Source organism: Peromyscus eremicus, chromosome 9 (assembly GCF_949786415.1).
Source record: "Peromyscus eremicus chromosome 9, PerEre_H2_v1, whole genome shotgun sequence".
Lineage (NCBI taxonomy): Eukaryota > Metazoa > Chordata > Mammalia > Rodentia > Cricetidae > Peromyscus > Peromyscus eremicus.
Window position 1 is genome coordinate 102563588 of NC_081425.1, and position 10243 is coordinate 102573830.

Sequence of the window (10243 nt, forward strand, 5' to 3'; positions counted from 1 at the left end):
CTGGAGAGGAGAAAGAGCTCTGGCCCTTTAGGCAGCTGTTGGAGTGGCCCGTCCCCTGGGAGAGTGGGTCTTGGGCCAATCAAAGTAATCCTTTGGTTAGTCTCGTGATGTCGTCATGTTGTGGATCCCTTGGCTATTTTGTTCTCATACTGCAAATGTGTTAAAAATTTAAGTTCCAGTTTGAACTTCTATTTATGCTGAGTTCAGCCCTTTGCAGGCTCATTATACATTGAGCACTTACAGGGGGGTGACACTTCTGGGCGGGCAGCCAGCATTCCTGGGTCAGCAGGAATGATTTCAGCTCAATTTCTAAAACAAAAGAAAGAGATCTGGTTGACCTACAAGGACCAATTTTGCAAGAATTAGTATTAACCACATGGGGATTATTCACAGCTTGCCTATCTTCCTGAGAAAATAAAACTTTCTTCAGGGTGGTTTCTCTCCCTTCAATGGAAGCATCATTCTTTTATCTTTTTAATTTTTTAAACTAACATTTATTGTGGGAGGGTGTGCTATGGGTTACAAGTGGAGCTCAGAAGACAACCATCAGAAGTCCTCTCTCCTCTGGCACATGGTCAAGTTAGGTGGCCACCTTTGGTGGCAGGCACCATCACCCACTGAACATCCTTGCTGGCCCAAAGCATCCATTCTTGCTCTCTTGTAAAAGTAAAATTCTTTCAGGGCATATTAGAAGACTTGTTCACTAACAGGTTTTTAAAACAATCTATGGACACTGGCTTAAGGGATGGTCAATGTAGAGGTCACTCAGCAGGACCCCCTCCCATTCTCCTCTCTTCTCTTGGTATCTTTGAGGCAACCTTAAAGACTCCTCAGTATTCCAGTCTGGATCTAAAATGTAGTTCACATACACAAAGCAATGGCCTAAGTGAAGTCAGTGTTCCAAGAGGCTTGGAGCTTTCTCCACACACCAATCATGAACCAGCTGTGAACCGGCCTTCTCCCCGCCTTGTTTTACCTCAGTGACTCTGTGGTGTCTTCACTCATTTGCTATTGCTGCTTTAGCTCATTTCCAAAAATTAAGTGCCCTAACACAACACAAATTTATGATGCCAGGAATCTGAGTACCAAGGAGGCAGAGCCAAAAGCATAGCCCTAAGTTTGAGGCAAGCCTGGTCTACACAATGAGCTCCAGGTTAGCCACGGTTACTTAGTGAGATCCTGCTTCAAAGCAGGAAGGAGGGCATCTCCTGGACCTCATGGATAGAAACTCATTTAGACCTAGACAGTGAGCTTCCCCATCCCATGAAGCATCTTGGCCAGCTATTTTTTTGCTAGGGATTGTCTTATATTCTTATGCAATATTGTTTAAATATTTTTAATTTTAAAGGTGTATTTACTATTTTTATGTGTATGGATATTTTAACTACATGTAGGTCTGTGCACTACAGGCCTGCAGAATCAGAGAAGACCAGATGATGGTGTCTGATATCCCAGAACTGGAGTTACAGAGGGTTGTGAGCTGCTACGTGGGTGCTGGAAATTGAACCCAGGTCTTCTGGAAAGGCAGCCAATGCTCTTAAGCACTGATCCATCTCTCCAGATTATACGTGTGGGCTGGTGGGGAGAGTATGTGTGCACATGAATGCAGGGGTCTGAGCTGGACAGAAGAGGATGTCTCAGAATACAAAGAATTGGGCTTCTATCTGAAATATTTCACTGACCGTCAACTCCACAGAGCACAAACTCAAAACCCAGACACAAGGCTTTTAATCTCAGCAGTTGGGAACAGAGGAAGGCAGATCTCTGTGAATTCAAGACCAGCCTGGTCTTTGGTTTTGTCTTGTTCTATTTTTTAGAAACAAAACAAGCAACCCTCAAAAAACTAAGAAAGAAGCTGTGTACTGTATTAGGTTTTCCTGAGGAGACATGGACAAATTACATTCACCCCAGAGAGGCTATCTACAATAGACCACAGAATTGATTCCACCCAAATGTAGCTTGGTGAACCAATTAGTTTAATTGGGGTTATTTACAGGAGCATGGATGAAGGGTTACCTACACAGGCAACGTATGGGAAGCTAAACCACTGAAGAAAAGCCTCCACTCCCCAGCAACCAATTTCATGTAATTGGGATGGATGGGGCCTCATGAACCATCCTCCTCCCCATAGTTGGAAGTTTTCCTGTGTCCCCACTAGCTGGCGGTCAGTACAAATCTCTCCCACTCACATCCCCCAAGTAAACACACAGAGGCTTATATTAATTATAATTGTTTGGCCATTAGCTCAGCTTATTACTGACTAGCTCTTACACTTAAATTCACCTGTAATTCTTATCTATGCTTAGCCACGTGGCTTGGTACCTTTTCTCAGTTCTGCCTTGACATCTTGCTTCCTCTGTGTCTGGCTGGTGACTCCTGACTCAGCCTTCCTCTTCCCAGAATCCTCCTTGTCTGCTTATCCCGCCTATACTTCCTGCCTGGCTACTGGCCAATCAGCATTTTATTTATCAACCAATCAGAGCAACACATATTCACAGCATACAGAATGACACCCTCCACCATGAAGGAATATTCATGGGTCCAATCTTGGAAAACCTCATGTGGATAATTATAAATGGAAGTTTCTGTTCCACCAGCAACTCCCAAATACCCAGAAGCCACTTCCCAAATAATTGACTCAGAGGCTTAATATGAATTATAAACACTCAGCTGGTAGCTCAGGCTTATTAGTAACAAGCTCTTACCCTTAAATTAACCCATAATTCTTATCTCTCTTTAGCCACGTGGTTTGGTACCTTTTCTCAGTGTGGCATTCTCATTTTGCTTTCTCTGCGTTCGACTGGCGACTCCTTACTCTGCCCTTCCTTGTCCCAGAAGTCTCCTAGTCTGGTCACCCTGCCTATACTTTCTTCCTGGCAACTGGCCAATCAGCATTTTATTAAACAAATTCGAGTGACAAATCTTTACAGTGTACAAGAGCATTGTCTTATAGCATTTCCCCCTTTTTTGTATAATTAAAAAGGAAGGTTTTAACCTTAATGTAGTAAAACAAAAACAGTTATTAGGTAAGAATTACAGTAACAATATCAATCCATTTGCATTTGACAAAATTAGAGAAAATACTTAATTATCTATCTTATCTTGGTGAGCCTAGATAAAGTTTTGTATCTAATTTATGTTCTATTATAACTAAGGAAAATTATAACTATTTAGTCTTCAACTCCATCAAAGACCCCAGAAGAATATAATGTTACCTAATGACAGGAACATCAGGTTGCCTGGATAGTCACCCTAAGTTCCTCTGTAATGTTGGGGCATCCATTTTTGGCCTACAGGCCTAGCATATCTGACACACTTATCTGTGAAGCAGGATTTTTGTAGGACTGTCCCACCTTGTCTTGGCAAAGTTCTGCAGTCACTTTCATTTGTGTCCTGCTTGTCCAATTTGTACAGCATATTGTCAGCAGTTGAGGCAAAGGCACTTTCTTTGTCCACATGGCTAGCTTTTGCCATAAAGAAAACAAACTCCATATGGAGTTTCTTCAATGTTCATCATCCTCTTTGAAGTAATTGGTGCTGCCAGGAGCAGATGTGTCTCACTGTCGAGAAAAGTCTAATTTCTTAAAACATTTTAAATGCCATATTCTGTAGGTCTTTGAAGTGTTTGAAGTTTGCCTATCTACCTGAAATATATCTCTGTATGACCTTGAAAATATACCTAACATGACTATAAGTTTTATAGATGACTATTAATCTGTATTTCTTAATTATATATTACATTTTTACATGAGCTGCATAAACATAATACCCTAAACAAGAGTAAAAACATGCATACAGTATAACAAAATTAAGTTTAAATTTGTATCAATAAACTAAAATCCATACTGATGTAAAATATGTAAGATTAACAGTTGTTTTTTGGATTAAAGTAGATTTAATAATCTACCCTTTCCCCCCCATCTTTTCTATATCATATCCCCCTTTCTTCTTTTAGAAAGAGATTAACTATGACCAATAACAATTTGCAACCAAACTCCCTAAACAAAGACAAACATACATAATCCATTTTTTTGCGAATGTGGCATAGTTTTCTAGGCTACTTCCTACTGATCGGGGGCACTGGTAATCTTTGGGGGACCCTGTGAAAATTTAGGAATATGGTTAAGTCCTGACTGGAGTATTCTATGAGGCTGGATCATCTCAGCCAGCAGCCTTGAAGCCTTTCTGGATGCAGAACTCAGAGAAAACTGCATCAGAAGAGCTCTGAAACATTGGATCATCTACACCATCTGTTCCCACTGGAGATTTTCCAGGGGGTCTTCCTTGATCAAATCTGATTTTTCTGAACACAAAATGAATCCACAGCCTCTCATTTCCTGTGGAAATAAAAGCATAACCTCTTCTCTAAAGCAACATATCTTTTGACTTAAATTTTGAAGTCAAGGCATTTTCAAAATATATAGGTTGGATTAATCCAGCAATATTTATATCAAATGTCTTTTAGCAGCTGTTTCTCCTTCCTCACATGTCAAACAATTCAAAGACAACACAATAACATACAGTGTCCAAACTCTCTCTATATTTTCCATCTTTATGTGGCTTTTTTTTTATATCACTTTACTTCATTTTTAAGGACTTTGTTATTTTAAAACTATATATTTATATTTTATGACTGTCTATACCTTCTCTTTACTCTCCCAAGCCTACGTATATTTTTAGACACACTGTAACCTGCTTAGAGGGTTGTGTGTGTGTGTGTGTGTGTGTGTGTGTGTGTGTGTGTTTTAATCTATCTTACTGCATATCTCTATCTTTTTCTGACCACATGAGCATTTAAGCTGCTAAGCAGGCATGGCTAGGACTAAAGCTTCGGCTTTGACAGCTGGCTGTACCTCAATACTTGGTTCCTTGGCAGAGTGTCATGGCAGAGGAACATTTACCACCAGCTCTGAAAGCCACATTTACCTCTCCAACTCTGAGAAGTTTTTGGGTCCACGCTGCTATGAGTAGTGTGCCACCTGATGCTCATAAACCCCATTTAAGTGTTTGGTAGCGGGGCCTCTTAAAAGAACCACGTGGTTTTTGCCACTAATGCTGAGTCAGAAAGCCATCTCTTAAAGGAGCCGCACCTCTGCTCGCTGCCAGTAAACAGAGCCTACCAGAGAAAAGATGGTTACTAATAAGTTGCATTTGACTCCATTTTTGTGTGTTTAGAATCCCTTTTTTAAGCTTTCTCAGGTTTTATGTGGAAATTCTTATTTATTTATTTAATTACACTCATGATATTAATTGCATTTGTGGTATTCATTGATTACATTTGCAGTATTCATTCAATAAATATATTTATGATATTCATTAATTACATTAATTGTATTGATTTATTACATTCATGATATTATGTCCTGATACCACTGTCCATTTGTGGGGCTTTTCCAACACACAAAACAGAGATTCTGTACTTAGGAAATCATTGCTCTATATTCTTTTGTCCTCCATCTTGAGATAACGTCTAATCTTTCTGTCTCTATGAATTTGTATATTCTATATATTTCATGTAATACAATTCTATAGTATTTGTCCTTTATTGAATGTAAAAACATTTCATGTACAACTGCAGGAGAAATAATAATACACAGATAGCATGAACATAAAAACAGGTTATAATTCAAAAGTCCAGGGTTATTTGAAACAGGAAACTACTTTCTCTGTAGAAAATAGTAAAAATTGCCACTGGGCAGTGGTGGCACAAGTCTTTAATCCCAGCACTCAGGAGGCAGAGCCAGGCGGATCTCTGTGAGTTCGAGGCCAGCCTGGGCTACCAAGTGAGTTCCAGGAAAGGCGCAAAGCTACACAGAGAAACCCTGCCTCAACCCCCCCCAAAATAAATTAATTTAAAAAAATAAATAAATAGAAGAAAGTAGTAAAAATGATAACATTTCTCAATAAGCCCTTTTAAGCCAAATAATAGCTGAGTTATACATATAAATATTGATGAAACCTATCTTCATCTGTTCAGAGAGCTATGACTTACTTATGTTATGTAAGTGAAATTCCTATTCATCTTCCCCTTCACTGTTTGATTTATGGCAGACATTTTTCTATAGGCTAATCCATAATCTAAAAAGATTTTAGTCTCCCCTCCTGAAAGTACAGCCAGCATTTTCTTTCATCGGCTTGATACGGTACAAATTCTTATCCTAATAGTGAAATGTTTCACTAAAGCTTGCCCAGTGATTGGGCAAACTAAAACTTATTATAAGCCGCAGTCATCCTAGGGTCCCCCCTGCTAGGTAGCTTCCCTGGATCTATGGGTTGCAGTCTGATTGTCCTTTGCCTTAGATCTAGTATCCTTATGTGGAAATTCTTGCCCACATTGGGCACCACTGTAAACGGAAGTTTCTGTCCCACCAGCAACTCCCAAATACCCAGCAGCTGCATCCCAGATAGTTGACTTAGAGACTTAATACTACTTATAAATGCTCAGCCAGTAGCTTAGACTTATTACTAATTAGCTCTTACACTTAAATTAACCCATAATACTTATCTATGTTTAGGTACATGACTTGGTACCTTTTTTCAGTGCAGGATTCTCATCTTGCCTCCTCTGCATCTGGCTGGTAACTCCTGTCTCCACTCTTCCTCTTCCCAGAATTCTCCTAGTCTGGTCATTCCATCTATACTTCCTGCCTGGCCACTGGCCAATCAGTGTTTTATTAAGCCAATTTGAATGACAAATCTTTACAGTGTACAAGATCATTATCCCACAGCAGATAATCACAGCTGCTATGATTTAAAATGGCAATGGTCATGCTATGCATGGAGGACAGTGTTCTGCAACACTGAGCATGATACTTGGGAGTGAGAGGAAGGAGACTGTAGCATTTGAGGTCATCCTAGGCCATAGAATGCGACCCCGTGTTAAACAAGTAAGTATATGGAGGGCGTATTAGTTTTATCATTGTTGTAATGGAATGCCTGCTATAAACAACATAATGGGAAGATTTCTTTTAGTTCAGAACTTTAGAGATCTCAGTGCCTGGTTGCTTGGAAGCTCATCATGGTGTCAGGAGCCCATGGAAGAGGAGGAGGCTGCTGATCACCTCATTGCATACAGGAACCAGAGTATGGAAATGATCTAGGAACAGAACAAAGTAGAACTTTCAAAGGCATACATTCTGGTTCTTACCTCTTTCCAGCTAATTCCCACCTCCTAAATGTAACAGGCTCCCAGAACTTAGCATAACTGACTCCATGATGGAAGTTCCATTCAGGCTGTAAAACTCAGCATGTAGAGAGAGCCACCAGCCAAAATGAAAACAAGAACCCAATCCTTCAAATTCCATAGTTCTAAGAAAGTCTCTAAATGTATTAATCTTGCTTTTTGGCTCTATAATTGTGTGTGTGTGTGTGTGTGTGTGTGTGTGTGTGTGTGTGTGTGCACTTAAAAGCTCACTCTGAGAAAGGCTTGGTGCTACATTGGGATTGCAAACACCAGTGTAGTTACCAGCTGGCTAATACAGACTTTTTGTTGACTTAAACCCATGTCTTAGCAGTCTTCTGTGGTGGATACCCCACAACATTTCTGGAGGACCCAATGAGATTCCCAGAGACCAGGCCTGGAGACACTAGGGGGTCTCAGAATCCCTCAGAGCAGAAAAATGTGTGGTGGTCAAGGAGCTCCTAGGGGAGTGCACAACCTGAGATGTTCCAGGCACCCTATAATTGTTCAACTAACCAATTCAGCTACCTCCATCTAGATTAAATAATATCCAATGACCCTGGAAGCGAAAAGGAAAATTTCAGTCCATATTGCTTGCCTTATAGTCAATACACCTGGACCAGGTTTCCTCAAGGATTTAAAGACACGAAATACTGATTCCCTGCCTCTGTACCTCCTCCTGAGTCTTTGGTATGAACACAGAGTCATGGTCCAACCCCCACCATGAGGTTATGGAACAGCATTTTCCATCTTGACCTTGCTCACTGATGCCCACTTTAAGTGTCTGGTTGTATTGGAGAAAGAAGAGATGTGGGGGTTTATCTTTTGAGATAGGAATACAGAGTTTATCGTTCTATGCATGCCCTATGGCTGGGCCCCTACTTGCCAGGAATAAGGGAATTTCCATTGCAAATGTCAGGGATGTGAGACTGAGACTTCTTGAAATATTCCTTTAAGAAGACTCTGTCCTTTGGGAAACAGGGAGAGCCCAGGAAATCAAACTCTATGCCACAGAAAGGACCCTAGGGATAGATTTAAATCTCCCCTTGAGGTTCCCAGACCTTTGGGTCCTATGCCAAAGCCCCAACCAACTCTCCCTTCCAATGCACTTGACATACCCAGGCCAGAGTTCCACCTCCCATTGTTCAGGAAGCGGAGGTATCCTCATCCCTGTTTTCCACTCTTAGTCAATCATTGTCAACCAGAAATCATCCAGGATTTCTGGTTATTCTTAGACCTGTGACCCCCATAGTCCAAAGGGATAGAAGCTAACTTGACTGTGAGCCCATTGACTAACAAAACTCATTGTAACTGGGGGTGGGGTGGGGAGGTTAACCTTAGAGGGACTGGCACTTTCTAATGCCCTAAACCTTTAACCTAGGCACTTCCCCTTATTCCGATGCCTGCTATTCTGCCTTTTGAGTTAACTCATCTGGACAATAGCAGTATTACTGGGTACCTGAGACTGCTTGATGGGCACATACTCATGGGTTGACTAAATGTGCCTCTTTTGATGTTTTCCAAATGGAGAAACCCCTTTTGTGTGACACGTTCTGCCCCAGGTATATCTATATAATGGTAAGAAGAGATAACACATTTTAATATGGACCGTGGACTACACACACACACACACACACACACACACACACACACACACACACACAGAGAGAGAGAGAGAGAGAGAGAGAGAGAGAGAGAGAGAGAGAGAGAGAAAGAGAGAGACAGAGACAGAGACAGACAGAGAGAGATAGAGACAGAGAGCTGTGTCTGTCCTTATCCCACTGCTGGTTAGACACATTTGCCTTTATCTTGGGAGATAAAACCTTTAAAAACTAAGTGGACAGGTTGATCAGGACCAAGAGATACTAAAACCTTCCGTTTCTGAATTAAGACAACAGTTAGATTCCCTTGCAGAAATGGTCCTACAAAATTGGAGAGGTTTAGATTTACTTCTCATGAGATAAGAGGAACTATGTGTGGCTTTAGGAAAAAAAAAGCTGTTGTTTCTATGATAATTGATCAGGAGTAATTAGAGGAAATATTGCCATGGTTGGTAAAAAAAAAAAAATCTCAGGAAAGAAAAAGACAAAGACATCAGTCAGATAGTTGGTCCCAATCTCGGTTCTCTTGGTGCCCCTGGTTAGCTACTCTACGGTTCTCATTCTGAATGGATTAACAGTGGAATCCCGCATCTTAATCTATGTGATCAATTATGTACACCTCTTTAGAGTAGGATGAATCCATGATTTAACTCATTCACTAAGACCAGCGGGGTATATAACAGGGCCCCAGACCTTAGTATGACTCCCTGATGGGAGTACCATTCAGGCCATAAAACTCAGCACATAGATAGTACCACCAGCCAAAATGAAAACTAAAACCTAATCCATCAAAGTCCATAGTTCTGAGACGTCTCTAAATGTACTAACCTCGCTTTTTGGCTTCTGGAGTTCCGTAAGCAAGTTCCGATTAAATGCTTTCCTTTATGAGAGTTACAATGGTTATTGTGTCTCTTTATAGCAATAGAACACTGACTAAGACACCCATGTCTGAGCAGTCTTCTCTGGTGGATACCCCACAACCCTGAACTCTTCAGAACCTTCAAAAATATCACTGCCACAAGGAAGATCAGCCATTCAACACATAAGGCTGTAGTAAATGGAGCCTTGTGTGAAGTGCGGGGTGGAGCGTGGAGAACTTTCAGGGTGGGGCCTCACTTTCTTCCCTGGCTGCATTGCTTTCTCTGTACCTTTCTTCCTCCTTACATCACCCCTTGGGAAATGCTGCCTGTCAGAGAGGATGAGAATGCTCACCTGTGTAAACGATCATTTCCTGTCCAGATTGCCCAGTCCCAAATAACCAACTCAGAGGCTGAATATGAATTATAAATGCTTGGCCAGTGGCTCAGGCTTATTACTAACTAGCTCTTACATTCCAAGTTAATCCATATTTCTATTTATGCTTTACCATGCAGTAGTACTTTTATTAACATGGCACATTCATCTGAGTCTGGCTAGTGACTCCTTCTCCTTCCTATCATCCTTAGTTTGGTTGCCTGACCTA